Here is a 21,077-nt window from a genome sequence, read left to right on the forward strand (position 1 = left end):
TTCCATTCTCACACACAGTGCATTTCCACACACTGTCGCACACTTATAATCGAAGCTGAAATCTCCCGTTGCTTGACTTGGAATTGCACCCCTCCATTTCTCACACAGCTGCCCGTCGCTCGGTCAGCAGAACAAGGAAACATTTTCTGTGGTATCGTTGTACAAGGAACGACATCCCGGGACGCAACACATGTTCGGCATCGTCGTTGCACTACTTAAGTCGCATCACAAGAGCGCGATATGCACGTTACATTTTTTTCCCGCACAAAACAAACACAACTCGCCGCGGCTCCGCCGTTCGAGCCAGCGCAACGCCGCCCGAGGAGTGACCTCAGTGAGAGGGTGGCGCCACCGCGCGGCGGCCAAATGCAGCATATGAAGCTCTCCCATTGAGTTACGGAGCAGTTTCGTGACCAGTAAAGCATTGAAGGACTCTGACCAAACTAAACACACGATAAGGCAATAGAAATTAAGCAATGCGGGCTGGAAGACCTTCGTTTCATCCCAACAGTGTCGAGACTGATATTATGCAAAACACCAGTCCCGTGGTTTGAATATTCATTGGCGCGTCAATTACTTACCGCTGTATTCAGATATGCCCACCACCGCGCGTTAAACGCCGATTGGGCAATAGGGTAGTCGCAGAGAACCCCGTCGCCCTTCAAAGGTATTTATTTACGGCGGGATTATAGCTATCATCATCATTACCTCGAGCCGAACGGTCACATTTCAAATGGGTGCTGTGTTCTTCAATCAAATACGCATTAATTTCGCCTGACCCCTTAAACCCGTGGTGGCATTGGACTCAGCGAGTTGAGAGGATCCACCCGGCACCACGTTTGACCCAGCGAATACAATTTTTGGTCATTTAAGGCGCAGACCCACTCGTTAGGCCTACCCCGAGAGGTAGGCCTAGCTCCTGAAAACGGCATGCAAAGCTTTTTGCGTGGCGGTGACACCACTTCGCACATGCAAGCCTTTCATCCAAGCCTGCATCAAGCTATGTAATCTGACATCATGGACGAAGAGGGTCAAAATCCTGCCACTACGAATCAAATGACGATTTCGCGATCCAGGCAAAAAAGACGTCAAGAAAATTTTCTGCAGTTTGCCGTATTTTCGCGTGTCCTAGTGTCGTCTTGTCGTATTTTTGTCGTGTCGGGATTCCTAATTCCTGTCCTGAGTTTGATCTTCAGACGTGCCGCATTCCTGTCTTGTTGTGATACCGATGTTCAATCAGTAGTTGCGCATGTTTTGAATGTTATTGCCCATTTTGAAGAATAGCATAAATGGCAGTTTTTTATGACTTCAGGAATGTTTGTCGTTGAGAAAATTGTCTTCCTCCTTACCATAGAAACGTGTAAGGCAAATGAGTGAGGGCTTTGTCGTAACAAGAGGACTTATGTTGTCAAAACAAAGTATTTTGTCGTACGACAGAAATTCTTGTTAGATTTTGCGGTATTCCTGTTGTGATTTTAGACTGTGGTCGTGATCCCAGCGCCTACGTAAACGTGGCACCATCCCGCCGCCAGCAACCGCCGTAGGCCTACCACCAGCCCAAACACAAGAAGCCAGCCCCCTGTATGCATGTACGTCAACATTCCAGCTTCAGTCACATCCCCGCGACACTTTAAGCTCGTCCTACACCTTACAAGGTGGTTTAAGCCTTAGAAAGGTGGAATAGGAAGAAATCGCAGTGGCCCCACCCAACGTGATTAAAAGTCTTCATATTAAAACAGTCTTCCCCTAACCATTTAGTGAACAGTGTCACCCTCATATGTACACCAAACGATTTAAAGCGGGAAACCTGGAATGTGCCCGCTATATGAATAACAACAAATATTAGTGCTAGTACAGGGGTGAACAGGGTAAAAAACCTGTATTATTAGCGGTAAGTACTGTGCCCGTTCGAAAAAAAAAATATTTGCCATTTACATTTTGTGCACCAATTTTATTTTAAGGATGTGGCAGCATGTCACATGCACCCCGTAAACCGCAACCTAACCCGGCGCCGTGGCTCAGTGGCTAAGGTGGTGGGCTGCTTAGCACGAGGACGTGGCTTCAATTCCCGGCCGCGGCGTCCGCTTTTCTGATGGAGGGGAAAAGCAAAACGTCGGTTCTGCGCACGTCGGTTCGGCGATCCCCAGGTGGTCAAAATTAATCCGCCGCCCTCTACTACGGAGCGCCTCATCGCCTCAGTAGCGTCGGCGCATTAAAACCCGCAATTAATAAATTAAACCGTAACCCATGGGAATAGTAGGCACCTGACACTTCTTTGTTAAAATGGTGACATATATTTGGAAAACTCAGGGGAATCTTTAGCTGTAGAAGTGATGATGATTACTGGATTTTTATGGAGCAAGGCCGACCAAGGGCAAAGACAGAAATTTAGATCAGGGCAAGATACCTTCAGAAGTGCCAGAAAATGGTTCCATCTGAATTTCTTTTGTTGTAGTATAGGGACGATAGGTGCTCCATATTCTGTCAAACACAAGAAGTAGCACAGCGAGTTCTCATGCACTGACTTTCATACACTGGCTGACACCTTTTCAAATGACACTTCTTTCGTATATATTCGAGATAATTTAAAGGGGCCCTGAAAGGCGTTTTGAGCACACTAACTTGACTAGCGCAATCGTTAGATTGGGTCGTCAACATCATCTGTGCCAAGTATTACTCTTTTACGCGCAGCGGAAGCCTCACACTTTTGTTGCAAAGTTTGTCGCTTTTTTCTCACCCTTTCCTTCGTGTTTTTGGACGCCGCCATCTTCACATGTCTACATCATCGATTCCCAGATGTTCGTCATGAGCTAGACATCCTGCTATTGGGCGGCTTTTTCACGCACTTCCGGCAAAGAGATGAGTCGTCTGCTCAGCGTCGGCTCGCCGGCTGATCTGCCATCGGAGTGCCGGAGTGCTTGGACATTTTACGACAAACGAAACAAGTGTAAACAAACGCTTAACCGTTTGTATTGAATGCAACAGGGCCATAACACGACATGAATATTCTCTTACTTGAGTACGTTCCATAAAGAAGCGTTGAAGCCCCGTGGCACTTCTTTCTTGCAATCGCAGAGAACGCCCTGAGCCGAATGCCCGGGTTTGACGCATACATTTTATTCACCTTCCAAACAATCCAGAGATGCGTTTCGAACGAACACAACGTCACAACATGCATTGCAAGTCCGAACCGCGATTGACAGACGATGGGTTGCCTCCTCCTGCCCCTCGTAAATTCCGCACTCACCTCGCGCGCGATTTGCGGGGACGAACAGCAGGTCACTTAACTCTGGCGCACAAGCCGAGATGGCTTTTAGCCATGCGCACTGCACATAACCCATGCGAGGTTGAGTCGTACGCCGCTTGAGAAAGATAATCCAGACCATGGGAAGCACTATCCACCCGCAGAAGCACAACGTCGCATTTCATCGGAAACAAAGGCGTCCACAACACACACCATCGCCTCCTGTAATGCCAAACGCATCTCGCACTTCCAAATGGGAGTGAGTAGTATGGCTGCAGTGCCCATATGCCGCGAGGTGGGGCCCCAAGCTGAACCGGGATCACGCAACCGTAACTGACTTCTAGAGCGGTTTGTGCCTTGTTGCCAGGACAACCGATGTTTGATATTGTCAAAGAAATGGTGCTCGCTCCAGCGCGAGGAAGCTCAGAGCCGTGGCGGAGCATGTTTTGCCAACGTTGCCGCTCTCCACCACGCGCCGCCCCAAGCTGAACTGGCGTAGAGTTCCTGTATATAGCTCCCGCAGGGAGCTAAGAGTTGCGCGACCAACCGCCATCTTTGTTATCCGGATTGCTGCGGGAAAGCCGCCCGTCGCGAGTGAAGGAGCCTCGCCGCCACGCTTCCGACGGCGGCCGATGCGCGGTGGGGGCGCTTCGGTCGGCGGCGCCTCACGCTTCTGCTGCTGCTGTTCCTGGGCGGGCGTGGTGCCGCCCGCGTCGGCGGCTGCGGCGCAGCTGGCGCAGCCGTAGTGGGGGCTTCTCTGCGCGGCATGGATAACCGGAGTGTCGCAATCACGGCGGCGCGTGGAAAAGGGTCGCGCAACTCTTAGCTCCCTGCGGGAGCTATATACAGGAACTCTAAACTGGCGTTTTGTGCACGGGTTCTGTATCGGTTTAAAATGTCTTTTTCAAATGCCGCCGGCAGGAATTACCACCGCCACAAAATAAGACCTGGCACAAGCGGGGCCACATCTGATACGGCGCTTTTTGGATAAACAGTGCGCTGTGCATTCAAGGGAGCGAGCGCAGGATCCTCCCCGTGCGGCTGCGAGTTCGCCGCCGATAAAAAGTCGCGTGCCGCCGATAGCAAAGTTCTGCAGCAACGTACACCGCAAAAGTGCAAGGCCAGGCCGCCGCACACATGGGGCCAGATTTCTCGTTCGCTTTTCCAGCCTTGAGCGGTGTGCGGGATTCATGGTGTCAACAAAGCTTGCCCGTGGCAGACGGCTGTGTGAGCAGCGCAATAGCGGAAGTACGTCAGCGCCGAGGAGCGCAGCATCATGGGAGGGAGAGCTCGCTCGCCGTCAACAGCGGAGAGTAAGTTGAAAGGAGGAGGAAACGCGGCGCGACGATATTGCGCGGTTTTTGATTTACGATTTCTCAGCTAATACTCATCGCTTCAACAAAATTCTTGCGGGAGGAGATTGCTAATACATTGCTTTATTTGGTTACATGTACATCCACGCTTCGGCGGAAGGTATTTCAGGACCCCTTTAAGTGCAAAATGGTGAGGCACAGAATTAAAGGAGGACGCCATTATAATGCGTATGCGCTCACACTTTGGGGGATATGTTTAAAATTGATGAGAAAACGCAGTCAGCCCTCCATTACTGCAATTCAGTAGTATACAACCGAAAAGTGACGTGCTTAAGGAGCGAAGCCCCTTAGACGCTCGGGCTGTCGGCGTCTCATGTCGTAGACATCTTATGTCACGCTAGTATCGTCCAGTCACGGTACTAAAACAGCGGGTCGCTGGTGTCCTAACGCCTTACGCTAGAATGTTTAATATACGCCAGAAAAACGCGTATTAAAGAACACAATGGGACGCTCTTTTTGCAAAGCCTCTGCCTCAAACGCTACTCATTCAAAGACACGATACATAGAGCAAAGCTGTATACCTCTACCCGCCATTCCCTTCATCTCCGCGGGAAAAAACGCCAAGCGCCAAGAACTGACTTATGCACTACATGCATCGCCCGTCCCCAGGTTTCACGTTATGGTTGGTGAAAATCTCAAGGCTTCGAAACAAAACTGCAAGCTTCGCCCCTCTTCTGGTTTCACTTTAGTGGAGAAACCCGAGATTCTTTTTCTTTTTTTTTTTGACGGCACTTTTTGTGGGTTTCAAATGGATCAAGATGTGCCAAACCCCTCTTCCTAATTGCCGACATGGTTCTGCGTGCACATATAAAAATAACCTAAAAACACAATATATAGTTTTCTTGGGCAAACTGTGTGCATCGAACAAAACCCCAATAGTTTCTGAAGAAGGATAGAGGTTTTCGCGAATCTTGTTACAACTTTTTAAGGGGTTAGGAGCTTCTTCATTTATACATTATATATGCATTAAATTATACATTATACATAAAGTATTTATACTGAGCCTATTTCGCGTCAAATGCCCTACAATAACTAACACTTATCACTCCATTTCCTATAGATACACTAAAACTGTGAGCTGCGAAAATTGCGGACATTTATATAGGAAAGAAAAATAAACTTCCTGCCTTTCAATGTACCACTGCAAGGGCGAGCATGTACGTGGTTTAGGATTTATTTCTCACTAATACACTGCATAAAACTATGGGCGCTTTCGTTGGATTTGTTTTTATGGTTGCCTTGTAGCCACAGCAACGTGAAATTGAGGCAGTAGTTCTTCAGTGATTTGATTGAAGCCGATATCTAACGTAATATTTTCGTTCTGCAATATGAACATGTCTCTTCCTTTACTCATTTCCCTCAAGGACCACCATCATTTTATTCCTGTTCTCCGCCCTTTTACCTGTACCCATTTGTGTTCTGGGGCTGTCCACAGACTTCTCTACTGCTGCCCCAATATTCTCGTAGTCGACCAGAAGTGTGCCCAGCGTACTTCGGAACTCGCTTTTAAGACAACCATTGCCTCCGATATAAATCGAAATTCTGCGTCTAACCCGCCGCGGTGGCTCAGTGGCTAAGGCGTTGCGGTGCTGAGCACGAGGTCGCGGGTTCGATTCCCGGCCGCGGCGGCCGCTTTTCTGATGGAGGCGAAAAGCAAAAACGCCCGTGTGTACGAGATTTCGGCGCACGATAAAGATCCCCAGGTGGTCAAAATTAATCCGGAGCCCTCCACTACGGCGCGCCTCATCGCCTGCGTTGCGTCGGCGCGTTAAACCCCACAATCAATCAATCAATTTTGCGTCTAGTAGCTAGGTCGCAGTCCGATAGTCATAGGAGCGAGTAATAACTGTGTGGCGTCGTTTCCGCTCCTTATAATCGCGTGAGCTACAGATGGCGCACCCCAACCTCATTTCGCGTGTATAATGTGTACAAGTTTAGCGTGCGCCTTGCTCGTTAACCAGGCGAGCGAGGCCAGAGTGAGCGAACATACTGGCGCAAGCCATGCCTAGTGTTTTGTTTGTTTTTTTGTCAACAGCGTCTAACCGCACCCTGCTGTCTTATCTAAGCTACATATCAAACGCGCGTTTCCGTCTGTTTCTTTTGTATGCCGCGCAGACTGTGGTTTTTGATAGGAACAGTGTATAACCCGTTCGTCACCCGAACAGAACGCTAGCTTCGATCGCCGGTGTTCCAAATATGGAGCGGTAATTTGAGTTTGGCTGTATTGAAAACGTCCGTTACACATCCGTTTTATTGTGACGTACTTAAATTGTAGGTGGGATTTAGGTTGACGTTTGCGCAATTGTTTTTTTCAAACACACTTGAAACAACAAACATAAGCTGCCTCTATCGGTTTATTTCATCGCATATTGAAAATATACGCATGATAAGATTTTGCTATGACGAAGTCCAAACATTTCATCAGAAGTTGTCTAATACCGAAAGATGGAAGCTGCACCCAGATGTTTCACGTTGTAGTAAAGCGCAGTAGTTCTACTGCTGCTCAGTGTTCTCGCTCTTGGACAACGATTTCGAATGCCAAGTGGTTGTGAATTTTTGGTCGCCTGCCAGCACGTCGCTTTTGAGTCCGCAATGATGATCCGCCGGCACGCCAACGACCAGGCGATGACTGGTACATTCATATTAGAGCTGCCAAAATCGTCTGCTCCAATTTGTCTCCTCCGAGAATCAGTAGCTCAACACAGCTATTAGGCTCGGCAGCGGTTGTTTTTTTTTCATTGTGTGATGGCGACGGCGTCGATGCAGCGACGCACGGATGACTGTGACAGTGATATCATATCTTCGCTACGGATCGCTGACTGAAAGCCACCAGTAGCGAGCGAACGAAGGGCGCATTTCACTTGGTTCTCGACTCTGAGCTGACGGTGCCGCCGACCAAGTTCGTCTCTCAGCTAGTCGGTCAGTCACTCCACTGGCCTCTTCTAGAGGCGGCATGCCTCTGCAGGCATTTCGTAATGGCCAACATTACTTCTTGTCCTCTGCTCCGGCGCACGAGGAGGAGGAGGAGGAGCAAAAGTCGAGCTGGTTCGTGGGCGGGATCCTCAGTGCAGGCACCAGTTTCGGGACGCGGACCTGGGCGAAGTCGAAGGCGACGAAATAGAGAAGTGGACCGAGGGGCTCATCACGGCCGTCTCGCAGGCGACTACGGAGGTTGAGACGGACGAAGAGATCTCCCGAATGGATCCTCGCCTTGCGCACATGCTCGAGGCGAGACGGGCCCTGCAAAAACGGTGGAAACGGCAGCGGCACAATCGAAACCTCAGAAAGAGGATCGCCGCGCTTGGCCGCGAGATTGAAAAATACAGTAGACAGCTGTGCACTCAGCAATGGCACGCAATCTGTAACGAAGCCGACGGGCAACTCCACAAAGGCCGTACGTGGAAGTTGCTCCGGCACTTGATGGACGAGACCAAAAGCAAGGATTATCAGCACCACCGGCTGGCGCAGTTAATGTACACGGCCACCAAAAAGCTCGGCGAGGACGAGGTGTACAAGCGCCTAAACGAGCGCTACCTCCCCGACACTCCGAGCGAGGCACACGCAAATTACGACGGTCCGCCCAACCCCGCCCTCGACAAAGACATAGAGGAGTGGGAAGTGCGCAAGGCGGCCCAAGATCTGAACTGCAAGTCGGCCGCAGGTCCGGACCGAGTGAGCAACAAGGCCCTGCGCAACCTGAGTGACGAGGCAATAACGGCCCTCACCAAGTACTATAACAAATGCTGGCAGTCGGGCAAGCTCCCAAAGCAATGGAAGACTGCCAGGACGATATTAATACCCAAACCGAACAAGCCACCGGGCATCGAGAACCTGAGGCCTATATCCCTCACCTCGTGTGTGGGAAAGGTCCTGGAACACGTGCTCAATAACAGGTGGCAAATGTTTCTAGAAGACAACGGGCTGTATCCCGATTCGATGCTGGGCTTTCGAGAGAGGCTCGGCACGCAGGACGCCATGTTGCTCCTACAACACGAGGTCGTGGATGTCGCCAACAGCTCCACAGCGGACAATCGCGCCATCCTCGGTTTGGACCTGCAAAGCGCCTTCGAAAAGGTGAAGCACTCCGCGATCCTAGCCCAGGTCTCGCGACTCGGACTGGGAGAGCGATCGTACAATTACATCAGAGACTTTCTGACGCAGCGCACCGCCCGGCTTCAGATTGGAGAGACGCAACTGGAAGAGAGAGAGCTCGGCAGCATGGGTACCCCGCAGGGCTCGGTCATTTCACCTTTACTATTCAACCTGGTGATGATCGGGGTCGCCGGAAGGCTAGACGAGCTTCCTCACGTGAAATACACAATATACGCGGACGACATTACCCTGTGGGTACCCGGGGGCAGTGACGGCCATATTGAAACAACGCTACAGGAGGCGGTGGACTGCATCGAGGCCAGCCTACGAGGCACGGGACTCAGATGCTCCCCGCAGAAATCCGAGTTGCTAATCTTGCCCCCGCCGGGTCGGTATCGCAAGAGGGCCGCAGAAGAGGCCGAAAAGAACATTGTGCTGAGAACGGGAGACGGCACCGTCATCCCGAAAGTACAGAGCATAAGGGTGCTAGGCATGCACGTCGAAGCGAACCGGAGCAACTCAATTACGATCGACCGGATGACCACGAAAATGGGAGTAGCCACGCGCCTCATCAAGAAGATCTCCACGCGCAAGCAGGGGATGCGAGAGGCCAGCCTCCTCCGATTGTTACAGGCTTTCGTGATGAGTCACGTCGCCTACGTCGGCGCGTTTCATCGCTGGAAAAAGCAAGAAAAGGATAGGATAAATGCGGCGATCCGCAAGTCCTACAGGTCGGCCCTCGGCCTCCTGAATGGCACGAATAACGAAGCGCTCCTAGCACTGGGGGTGCACAATACCCTAGAAGAGGTGAGCGAAGCGCAAAGGGTGGCACAGCTCGAGCGCCTGAGCTCCACAAAGACTGGCAGAAAAATTCTGCAAAGACTGGGAATCAACCCTCCCTTGGGATCGCTACGGGAGGACGAGATCGTCCCACTAAGAGACGAAATCGCCCGAAGTATCAAAGTACCGCCGCTCCCGCGCAACATCCACCCGGACAGAAACGCGGAACGGCGAACGGCGCGAGCACAAGCGCTCGCCATGGCGTATAACGCAGACGAGGGAGCCGTGTACGTGGACGCGGCAAAGTACCGCGGACGCTCCGACGCGTACGTGGCGGTAGAGCATAGTATGGTAGAGCGTATCTGGGCTGCCACAATGTTTGCACTGGGGGTATTATATTGTGGTGTGAATGATGTGTAGCCGCGTGGGGTATGAAAATGTGTTAGTTTGAAGCCGTCGAATGGTGGCTCGTTCTTTGCTTGGCTGGTCGGCCGGCCGCGGGAAGGTGCATGGTGTCAGCATGTAGTGTTGGGTGATGTCGTTGTATGTGATGAATGAGTGACTGATCCTCTCATCATTCTCTTGCGGCCCCCGGCGAAAACGTTCTGGGGCGTGAGCGTGCGCTGCTTGAATACTGCGAAGAGACGAGTGAGCGGGCACCCAGGTAATTCTCTTGGGTTCGTTGAGGTTTAAACGCCTCGAGCTTTGCGATCGCTGCTCCGCCTGCCGCCGCTTCTCCGCGGCGTTGACGGGATTTGCGCTGCGTGGCTGATAGGGGCTCGTGCAGTGTTCTGGTTCTGTTTTGCTTCTGCTCGCCTTTCCGCGCCAAAAAAAAAAAAGACATGTTATGGTGACGTCTATAGCAAAGAGTACGTTTAGGTCACTTAAAAAGCAGCTGCGTCTTCGTAGAGTACCCGATCGACTGCAAGAGCTAACCGGGGACGCGGTTCTGCGCGCATCGTCGCTGCTCTTCCGGGCGTCGGCGAAGGTAGCAGCATATCACCCCTGTCACCTCCAATACGTCAGGCACAAATGAATTCTGCTGTCGCCTCGTTTAGACCTGATACTGGCACAGTGAGAGGTTGGCTTGATTTTGCAGTGGGGACAACGAATTCGGCTTCGTTTTGAATATATACGTCGCATAAAAGATATTTTTCTGGGATGATATTACCTATCCCTGACAATAACTTGCGCCTTTTATAAGAATATAAGCCATGCAAAAATGTTAAGCATATTTCAAGCCTGTGCGTCATCAAATATGTGCCCACACACGCCTTATAGCAAGAACGAAGGCAAGTTAATGAAACCACGGAAAAATAAATGCTGTGCAAGTGCGGAAGAAACATAATAGCTCTAACGGAAAAGAAAAAAAAACAGTGCAGCTTCTGACATGTCAAAGACCTTCGTCGAAACTGAAGCAAGGTAGGGTTCACGAGACCAACTATACGCGAAATGCACTGCTATTTCGCGAGACAACGGAGGGGAAGCTGGGAGGAGAAGGGGACGCTGTGTACAAATGCGAAGCGTCATTAAGCAATGAACGTTTTAGTAATCGCACAAACAAAGACCGCGTTCCCTTTCCTTTTGTTTTTCGACTTCAAGAAGCAGCTAATCGTACGGCGGACGCATTTTTGGAAGTATACAGGGTAGGCAGTTCAACTAGCGATGAAAGGTGTCGTTGGAATAGTGTGGGAGGTGATAGGCCCTCTGATTTCAGTTTCTGTTGTATTCTGCAGGCTCCCTGTTCCATATGACGATATTTCGAAGGCGCATTTAGTCGAGGACGTGGATTGTATTCTACGCCCGTCTCCGCGCTGCTCGTAGAGGATATATGCAGCAGATGAATGCTTGCGGGCACTCACCTCATGACACGACGACTATGTCGTGTGCTGGTCTCCGAGTATAATTATGCATTGTCCATCGTACTGTTGGGGAATATTCCCGAAATTAACACGGACTGCCTTGTAAATGGTGGTGATCAATATCTGAGGTATAATATTGGCAAACGTTACTGGAGTGCTGTCAGGTATGAGTGCTCCGCGGATTATGCAAGCGCACACAACTGATTTACATCGTAGTGTATAGCCGTAGCATGAACATCTGACAAGCCGGCGGTTACGGAGACACTCCTAGTAAATTCAGGACAGTGTAGCTACAATCGGCTCCACCATACGCTGGTTCCGTGATGCTGGCCTGTGACACACACCTGGCGCTTATACAGACCGGATATACCACACTAAGATCGCGTCAGAAACATTTACACTCTCGTAAACACACCCCATTTGCGAACAGAGAGTCTGCTCCATATAAACATTGATTTCAAACGCCCGCAAACGGTAAATCTTGGTCGTGAACGTGCCGCAAAAGCAGCAGCGACAGTGGGGACGGGGACGCAGACTCCCGTGTCTGCTTTCGAAACGGGCCGCTAGGGGGATTTCAGTGGCGCCCCTACAGGCCGCGCTCGAGGCGTATAATTCATGCGGCTACCTTGGAAATTCTTCCAGCCGTGCACGTTCGGCATGCTGCTTTTGAGTCTGCAATGATGGTGCGCCAGCGAACCAACGACCAAGCAATGACCAGTACATTCATATTACAGCTGCCAAAATCGTCTGCTCCAATTTGTCTGCTCCGAAAATCAGCGGCTCAACGCAGTATCTCCGCCGTGCTCACGTTGCGTCACATCCAGATATTCGCTTTTAGCCAATTCGTGCTCGCTCAATTCAGACACTTTTGAAACGAACACGAACCTGAGAAAACTTCAAAATACCGGCCCTTACTCGATTGTTCGCGAAGCATTAAGGGATGAAGATGAAGTCTCGCAAGGCAAGCATTCGGTACTCGATTCGCCAACACTCGACTGGTCACGGCACACTCAAGTCAAGCCAAAAGATTTTATTATAAATAGTATGTTGAGTACATGGTTACGATATACCGAGGGAGGCCCCAATATCACAGACTGCAACAGGACCTCCTATAAAGATTGGCCTACGTGATTTTACAAAGTGCACAGAACAGGAGATTTCACGCAAAGGGTGCTTTTATCACAAATATCTAGACAGTACGTTATTAGTAGCAAGATTGTAGGTGTTATGCTTCATGAAATGTCAGTGAACGGAAATATAATTATAATAAAAACACTCATGTAAAAGTATATAGAACATATTTAAACAATGAAACAAGAGAATCCATTACTACGTATGTAAAACAGAGAAAAACTAGAAACGCTTTCATAAATAGGTGTAATAATAATAATTTCCAAGTGAAACTGAGCAGAGAGCGGTGTGCATAATCTGGGTAGCTTTTTGTACACTCAGTGCTATTCGTATCCGTGTCAATACATGGATATTCCAAAAAGTTATGAATTCTATTTGAGAAGATGGCATTTCAAAGCACTTTTGAAAGAATGCAGTGTTTTCAGTTCCTTGATTTTCTTCGGAAGTGCATTCTAAATTGTAATTGAAAAGAAATGAGCCGTTTGCTTACCGTAACTAGTTCGAAATTTAAGCAGGAATAAATTACCATTGTAAGGAAATCTCTTGATGCTGTGGTTGGAAAGGGATGAGGCGAGAAAAATGACCAGGGGAAGTAGGTTATTATTAATTCGATAGAGCAAGATACAAAGGCTATACCTGAGGAGATTTCCGACAGTCAAAATGCAGTAATATTCCAGTAGAGGCTTGGCCTAAGCGATGTACGGGTTGGATGTTATGATTCTAAGCGCTTGATTCTCGATTGCTTGCACCGACGTGATATGACTTTTGTATGTGTTGCCCCAAGAACTGACACAATAAGCAATATGAGAGTGAGCAAAAAAATAATAAAGCGTGTTGAGTGTCTGAAGACTGAACTATGGCCGGGCTTTGATGGTTACCCGTATGCCATACGTCATTTCCTTTTTAAAGTAGGCAGCATGAAGGGCATTCTTCAAGTTAGAGTCTAACTTAACACCGAGACATGTTGAGTTGCTGGTTGCTGTTTGTCGGTGGTCTGCATTGTAAAGTGACAGAATTGAAGTTGTGTTTCGTTCAGTACAGTTCAAAACAACCAATTTAGTTTTCGATGGAATAATTTGTAGCATGTTCTTACGACACCAATCAACTACATTGTTCAGTTCAGTGTTTATTTTATCAATGAAGTCGTCAGGCTTTTTTGCGAAGTGAAAATACTCGTGTCTTCAAGCGTACAAAAGACATTTTAAAGAAGAAAGCCAATTGGGTAAATCAGGTATGTAAATTAAAAATAATAGTGGCCCTAGTATAGACCCTTGAGGAACACCACTGTTTGTGGTCACGGCGTTAGTGAAAACCCCAGAAATGGTAGTGACCTGTGTCCTATCCCACAAGTACCTTTTGAGTAGTTACAAAGGTGGTCCAGTTATTCCAGTGGCTTGTAATTTTTTTAAAAGAATGTTATGGCTGATGCTGTCAAAAGCCTTTTTTAGATCAGTAAAAATAGAACCTGTTCAACATTGGGCATCCTCGATTTACCAGTCCTGGACGGTCCGTGGGCAGTCCAAAGACTGCGTTTGGAACGGGAGCCCCATAGGAATACATGGAAATATCGAGCGCCGGATCGCGTCTCGGGCAGTCCGCGGACGATCCGGGACAGATAATCGAGGAGGCCCATTAATTGTCAATTATTGTTTTAAGTTGGTCAGTAGACGAAACTAGTGTGAGGTCAGTTGAATAGCCTTGTCGAAATCCGTAGTGGCAACTGGAGATAATATCAAATTTATTTACGCAACTGGTAATTCGCAGAAGAATTAATTTTTCAATAATTTTTCTAAAGAAAGGCAAAATACTTATAGGTCTTTAGTTAGACATCGAGTGTCCGTTGCATTTTTTGTAGACTGGTAATATTTTCACCTGCTTGAGTTCTAACGCAAACACGCTGTGTTTCATCATCAAATTAACACTGTGACAACACACTTCAGAGATAAGGTGGGAAATCATTATGATATGATTCGGCTGAATGCTATCATGTCCAGCGCTCGTTACATTTACGTTCTGTATGACACTTAATGTTTATGCTGGGGTTGTTGGAAATAAAAACAAGGAGTGAGGAAATCAATGCAATACGGATTCATGCCGCTCAGTTTGATTAGGCTCGTTACAGGAAAAGAAACTGCTGAGGGCATTGGCAATGTCAACAGGTTTGTTGTATTCAATACCATTAAGCTCGATTCCTCTAACAGAATCGGCATTATTAGTTATATTTAGGAATGAATTAGGAATATCCCATTTTTGCGCGTTATTGCCAGCTTTATTAGGTTTTTGTTCGTAATAATTACGCTTGGCTGGTTTTTACTGACAAGCAAGTTGGTTGGACATTTGTTTGTATAGGGAGACGGACGAGTAACTTAATTTTGAAGGCTGTTTTTTAGCTTTCTTACAAAGATTTTCTCCTTTTCTAATTGCTCTTAATAGCTTCTCGGTTAACCAAGCATTATGAGAAAACGCAACTTTCTTCTTACACTTCTGCTTCCGGGTATGTAACTGAAAACAACGTCTCAATTCAGTTCTGAATGCAGAAAAGGCTTCTCAAGTATTATAATTAGTTTGTTTCTTGGCCAGTCTACGTTGTCCACTGCACTTAAAAAGAATATTTATCCAATGTGTGTTTGAAGAACATTGTAGAGCTTTTTGTGGGGATGGATTTAAGACATAGGTGTACGGGACAATGATCGGTTATATCACTAAGACTCCGGCCTCAGTACAATGGAAAATATTCGATAGAATGTGATCAATGAGTGAGCCGCTCCCAGTATTGTTGTAACGAGTAGGAGCGCTAAGTAGACGTTAAAAACCGAAACTCTGAAATATGCGTGAATAGTGCAAGCTGCTAAGTAACTCGGGGGACGAATTGCAAAGCATGCTTTCCGCACTCGACAAACAGAGTAAAACCGTGAGCTTGAAAATTAATATGCAGAAAACTAAAGTAATGATTAATAACCTCGGGACAGCACAGCGGTTTTAGAGAGGTGGCGAGGCACTGGAAGTAGTGAGCGAATTGTAGGCCAAGTTGTGACCCCGGATCCATACCATGAGGCCGAGATAATTAGAAGGATAAGATTGAGGTGGAGTCCGCACGGCAGGTATTCTCATATAAGGAATGGCAGCCTACCATTGTCCCTGAAGAAGAAAGTGTATGACAGCTGCATCTTACCGGTACTCACCTACGGGGCAGAAACTTGGAGGCTCACTGAGAAGATTCAGCTTAAATTGAGGACCAATTAGCGAGCAAGGGAACGGAAGATGATAGGTGTAACATTAAGGGACAAGAAGACAGCGGATTGGGTCAGGGAACAAACGCGTGTTGAGGAAATATTAGTCGAAATGATGAAGAAGAAATAAACGTGAGCAGCGGCAGTAATGCGGAGGCAAGAGAACCGTTGGTCATTAAGACTAACAGAGATAGAGAGAAAACATTTTAATGAGCTCAAATGTAAGAGTGGAACCCTAGTCCGGGAATTCAATGCGTTGCCCTCGCCGTCTTGGCCGTGTCACCAGGAGAGTCTGGTCCTCCGGTTGACAGCTGGTCAACAGTGTCTCCCACAGCTCAGGAAAGGAACAGGTAGAGAGGGGCGATAGGGCTGGGTTGTGAGCGCATTCCACAATTATATGCTGTAGGGTACCTAGCTGTTGACAAAACTTGCATAGCGCGGTGTACTGTGTGGGAAACAATAAATTCATTCGAACAGGGTGAACGCACGTTCCGGCTTGTAATTGTCGGAGTGTTATTTCCTGAGTTTTGCTGAGGGATCGGTGAGGGCACGGGAATTTTCGTCTGGTGGTCCGGTAAAATTGGGTAATTTCCTGATAGGTGAGAAGTTGCGTCGGAGCTGCGGTAACCTCTGCGGCTCGGTGGGCCAGTTCGCGAGCCTGTTGGTGGGCGAAGTTGTTGCCCGTTACAGAGGCATGGGCAAGTGTCCAAACGATCGCCACTCGGTGAGATGGACGTTATCGCTGAAGTAACCGCAGGGTCGTTGGTGCAACCCTCCCTGAAAAAAAACTGCGGCAGGCTGCTTGAGAGTCAGTGATGATGACTCTCCTGGAACATTGGATGAGGGCAAAGGCAATGGCGAGTTCTTCGGCGTCAGAGTGTATCCCTAGAGAATTCAAGCGTGGCAGGAGGCGGCAGAAAGTTAAATGGGCAGATGAGATCACGAAGTTTGCGTGGATAAATTGGTTGCCGTTAGCACAGTACCCGGGTTAATTGGACATTATTGGGAAAGGCATTTGCCCTATAGTGGGCCTAGATACGCTGGTGATGATGATGATGAGTACAAGCTCCCAGGACAAGTTTGATCAAGGATGTTGATGGTAAAATAACGCATTATTACAGCGTTCTGGTTGTGTCGTTATATGACCTTCAAAATGTGACTAAGTTGACTGCTTCGTCACCGCTTGTGTAATCTTTGAGTTCTCAGCGGAGCACACTGTAATAAACTTTTGTTCACTAAAGAAACTTGCCTCGTTCACAGCTATGTGCAATATAGTGTGACGGAGTGTGACTATAGCTGCCAGCGAGATGGAGGTGTTGTCGAAAAGACGCCAGTAGAAGCAAGTCTTCTGTTGCTCATTCATGCCCATGCACGCTCACTATCCTATTATTGTGCACTCATTAGGGCCGTCTCCACGGGGTAGCGCCGGCTCACTGAAACTATTAGAAACGATTAGCTCAGTGAGCTCGCGGTACGTTCGCCAGTACGCGTTACACGGTGAACGTAAGGCCGAAGTAAGGTTCCATCTGGTTGCTATTGCAACGCTTGTGACGCGAGAAATGTTTTACTGGCAGCGCTGCTCCGGGTAACGTGTGGCCTAGGCGGCTGCGGTGGTATTCTGGCTCGTGGTTTGGTCGTCTCGTCACCATTTGACACGTAGGAACGAGATGCTCACGCGTTGTTAAAAAATCGCTAGAAACGTTTATTATTTCTACTTCAGTTTTTCGCGGTGCGCCACTGCCCCTCTACCGATTGCACTTCTCTGATATCTGTGGAGTTAAGTCGGCGAAATCGACATTACATGGTGACGTGGCCATTCCAGTTAATTTGGTGCGAATTATGGAATTGTAAATTTTAATGAGAGCATAAGAAAATAAACATGTGGATTTGCAAAAACGTTTTAATCATGAGGTCGTTGCTATGTTCAACGAGTCATCAAAATCTAATAAATACCAAACACCTTTTCCGCACTATTTGAACTTCCACCAAGAATGGTGTACGTTAGTTCAACACTGTGTTGCCCACAAGGCTGTAAAGTTACATATTAGAGCGTTGAAAACTAATGAAAAAGGAGTAACAAAAATGGTATAAGTAAAAAGGCGCAAGAAAAGAACGACAACTCAGAAAAAGTGTGTAGCAGACCTCCAACTTTGGAGGTATTTTATACCAGTTTACACTACAAGCGGGGGGCTGTTTTGTACCTCTGGATGTGTAAAACAACAATATGCATTGGCATGATTTATTAGCAGTGAAGCTGTGTAAGCTTGAGCTAGGTTCGGTAGGGTAAGCAAAAAATTGGCCGCGTATCTGCTAATTTCGTTGCAAATGTCGTCAAAAGACTATAATCTTTGTTGACATTTGCCAAGGAAATGCCCCCCTTTGCTTTCCCGCTCATCTCTCATGCGGTTCCTGTACCGTCGCGCTCATCCCAAGGTAAACACACTAAAGGTTTGCACAAGGCGATTTGAATTTACCGCGTTCCACTGCTACAGGCCGGGTTCCTCGATGCCAGCGCTGCAGTACGGCGAAGACACGCCTGAATCGAGGCGGCCGACTTCAAGGTTTATGGAACCACGTGGCCGTGCTTCACGTGCGTTCCAAGAAGAATGTAGAACCTCCTTCTGAAACCCTTCGTTGGTGTTGCCGCGTGATTTTTTATATGCCGCGTGTAAGTGGCGCGGGCAACAGCAGGCGGTGATTGGTTTCCTGCAGTAGATGTAGCTATCATTTCCTATCAACAAACCAAGCATTCATGTTTTTTAATAAAGGAACATTGTAAATATCCCTTCTTTACTATTTTCCTTCTCTAAATTTGCGTAATGTCTTGTTCTTGTTCAACAAAGCTGACAAGTATGAACACATCAACCGGGCTTAGACGTTTACATTTGGCTGTTAGTATATAAGACTATTGATTAAAATCTATTTTACTTTGGCCGGGTGGCACAATCGAGTCACAGACAGACAGACAGACAAACAAACATTTCTGGGTTTAAGTAGCCCAAGAAAGACTATTGTCTTTAAAAAATACCAACAAAAACAACTGCGTCGCCTTTAGAGGTTGCACCACCTCAGATAGGGTAATATAGCAGGGAATTCCGATATCGACCCCCTTCAAGTGGATCACAAGGGGCGCCATACGTATGCGCATCTCTTATTACGCCATTTCAAAGCTACTGGTCTTTTTTGTGGTATTAAACACAAAAGGAACTTGGCGCAACTTGCACTAGTACTGAAAGGCTTGAGAAACAGCAAAGCTGGCGTCGACCTAGCTTGTTTCCCCCTTGGATCCGCTGTCAGTGTGAGGGAGACACTGGAGCAGCTTTTTAAAATACGGTTGAACTTGCTCTCACCCTTCAGCACTTAGCCTAGCCTAGTGAGAACATGGCAAAAACTAACAAAACTTAGTAAAACCCCGCAAAACGTTTCAAAGCTTAGCAACACAGGGATAAGCAAGGTCGACCCCCGGATCCGCTGTTTTTTTTTGTTTTTTTTTTTGCAACTGAACACCTACTTCACGCCCTTTAAACACGCAACATAAACCGAAGAGTGTTGCTGTCGGCCAACACTTTTTTTTGCAACACAAATATAGTCTTTCTAATTTAGAAAGTTAAAATTGATGTTTCACGTGTAAAAGCTAAACTTCGGCCCTGAGGCGCACCATACATGGAAAAGAGCGATCACTGTCAAACGAACAATTTTTTTTGAACATTTCTTACAAGGTAGACGTGAGGTTACAAGGGGATGTCTTGTACTTCGCAGTACAATTATCCATGCATGCATGGTCTTAATCAATCAACAGCTAACAGTTCTTCTACACCCTTTTTACACGCAAAAAGGGTGTGGACCTACGAAAATGGTGTTAAAATTTAGGAAAAGGTGTGTAATGGCCTCCGGACACCATTTTACCGCTTATGCTACACCCTTTATACGCCTCGAGCGCGGCCTGTAGGGGCGCCACTGAAATCCCCCTAGCGGCCCGTTTCGAAAGCAGCCGCGGGAGTCCGCGCCCCGCTCCCCACTGTCGCAGCTGCTTTCGCGGCACGTTCACGACCGAGATTTACCGTTTGCGGGCGTTTGAAATGCATGTTTATGTAGAGCAGACACTCTGTTCGCAAATGGGCTGTGTTTACGAGGGTGCAAATGTTTCTGACGCGATCTCAGTGTGGTATATTCGGTCTGTATACGCGCCAGGCGTGTGTCACAGGCCAGCGTCGCGAAACCAGCGTATGATGGAGCGGATTGTAGTTACACTGCACTGAATGTACTGTGTCTCCGTAACCACCGGTTCCTCAGGTGTTCATGTTACGGCTATACACTACGATGTAAATAAGTTGTGCGCGCTTACATAATCAGCGGAGCACTCATACCTGACAGCACGCCAGTTACGTTTGCCAATATTATACCTCAGATAATGATCACCACCATTTACAGGCCAGTCTGTGTTAATTTCGGGAATATTCACCAAAAGTACGATGGACAAACCCTGGGATCAGCACACGACCGAGTCGTCTTGTCGTGAGGTGAGTGCCCGCAAACTGTCATCTGCTACATATATCCCCTGCGAGCAGCGCGGAGACGGGCTTAGAGTATAATCCGCGTCCGCGACTAAACGCTTCTTTGAAATATCGTCATATGGCACAGGGAGCATGCAGAATAAAGCAGAAACTGAAATCAGAGGGTCTATACACCTTTTATTACTTGTTGAACTGCCTACCCTGTATAATTCCAGAAACGCGCCCGTCCTGCGATCAGCTGTTCGTTGAAGTCGAAAAATAAAAGGAAAGTGAACGCGATATTTGTTTGTGTCATTACTAAAGCGTTCATTGCTTGATGACGCTCCGCATTTGTACACAGCGTCCCCTTCTCCTCCTCCCTCCCCCCCTCCGTTGTCTCGCGAAATAGCAGTGCATTTCGCGTATAGTTGGTCTGGTGAACCCTACCTTGCTTCAGTTTCGACGAAGGTCTTTGACATGTCAGAAGCTGCACTGTTTTTTTTTCATTTCCGTTAGAGCTATATTATTATGTTTCTTCCGTACTTGCACAGCATTTATTTTTCCGTGGTTTCATTAACTTACCGTGGTTCTTGCTATAAGGCGTGTGTGGGGCCATATTTAACGACGCACAGGCTTGAAATATACTTAACATTTTCGCATGGCTTATATTGTTATAAAAGCCACAAGTTATTGTCTGGGATTAAGTAATAACATCCCCGAAACATATTTTTCTGCGGCGTATATATTCGAAACGAAGCCGCATTAGTTGTCCTCGCTGCAAAATGAAGCCAACCTCTCACTGTGCCAGTATCAGGTCTAAACGAGGCGACAGTAGAGTTCATTTGTGCCTGACGTATTTGGAGGTGACAGGG

Source organism: Haemaphysalis longicornis, unplaced genomic scaffold (assembly GCF_048455015.1).
Source record: "Haemaphysalis longicornis isolate Haplotype H1 unplaced genomic scaffold, Haemaphysalis longicornis Haplotype H1 scaffold_7, whole genome shotgun sequence".
NCBI classification, from domain to species: Eukaryota; Metazoa; Arthropoda; class Arachnida; order Ixodida; family Ixodidae; genus Haemaphysalis; species Haemaphysalis longicornis.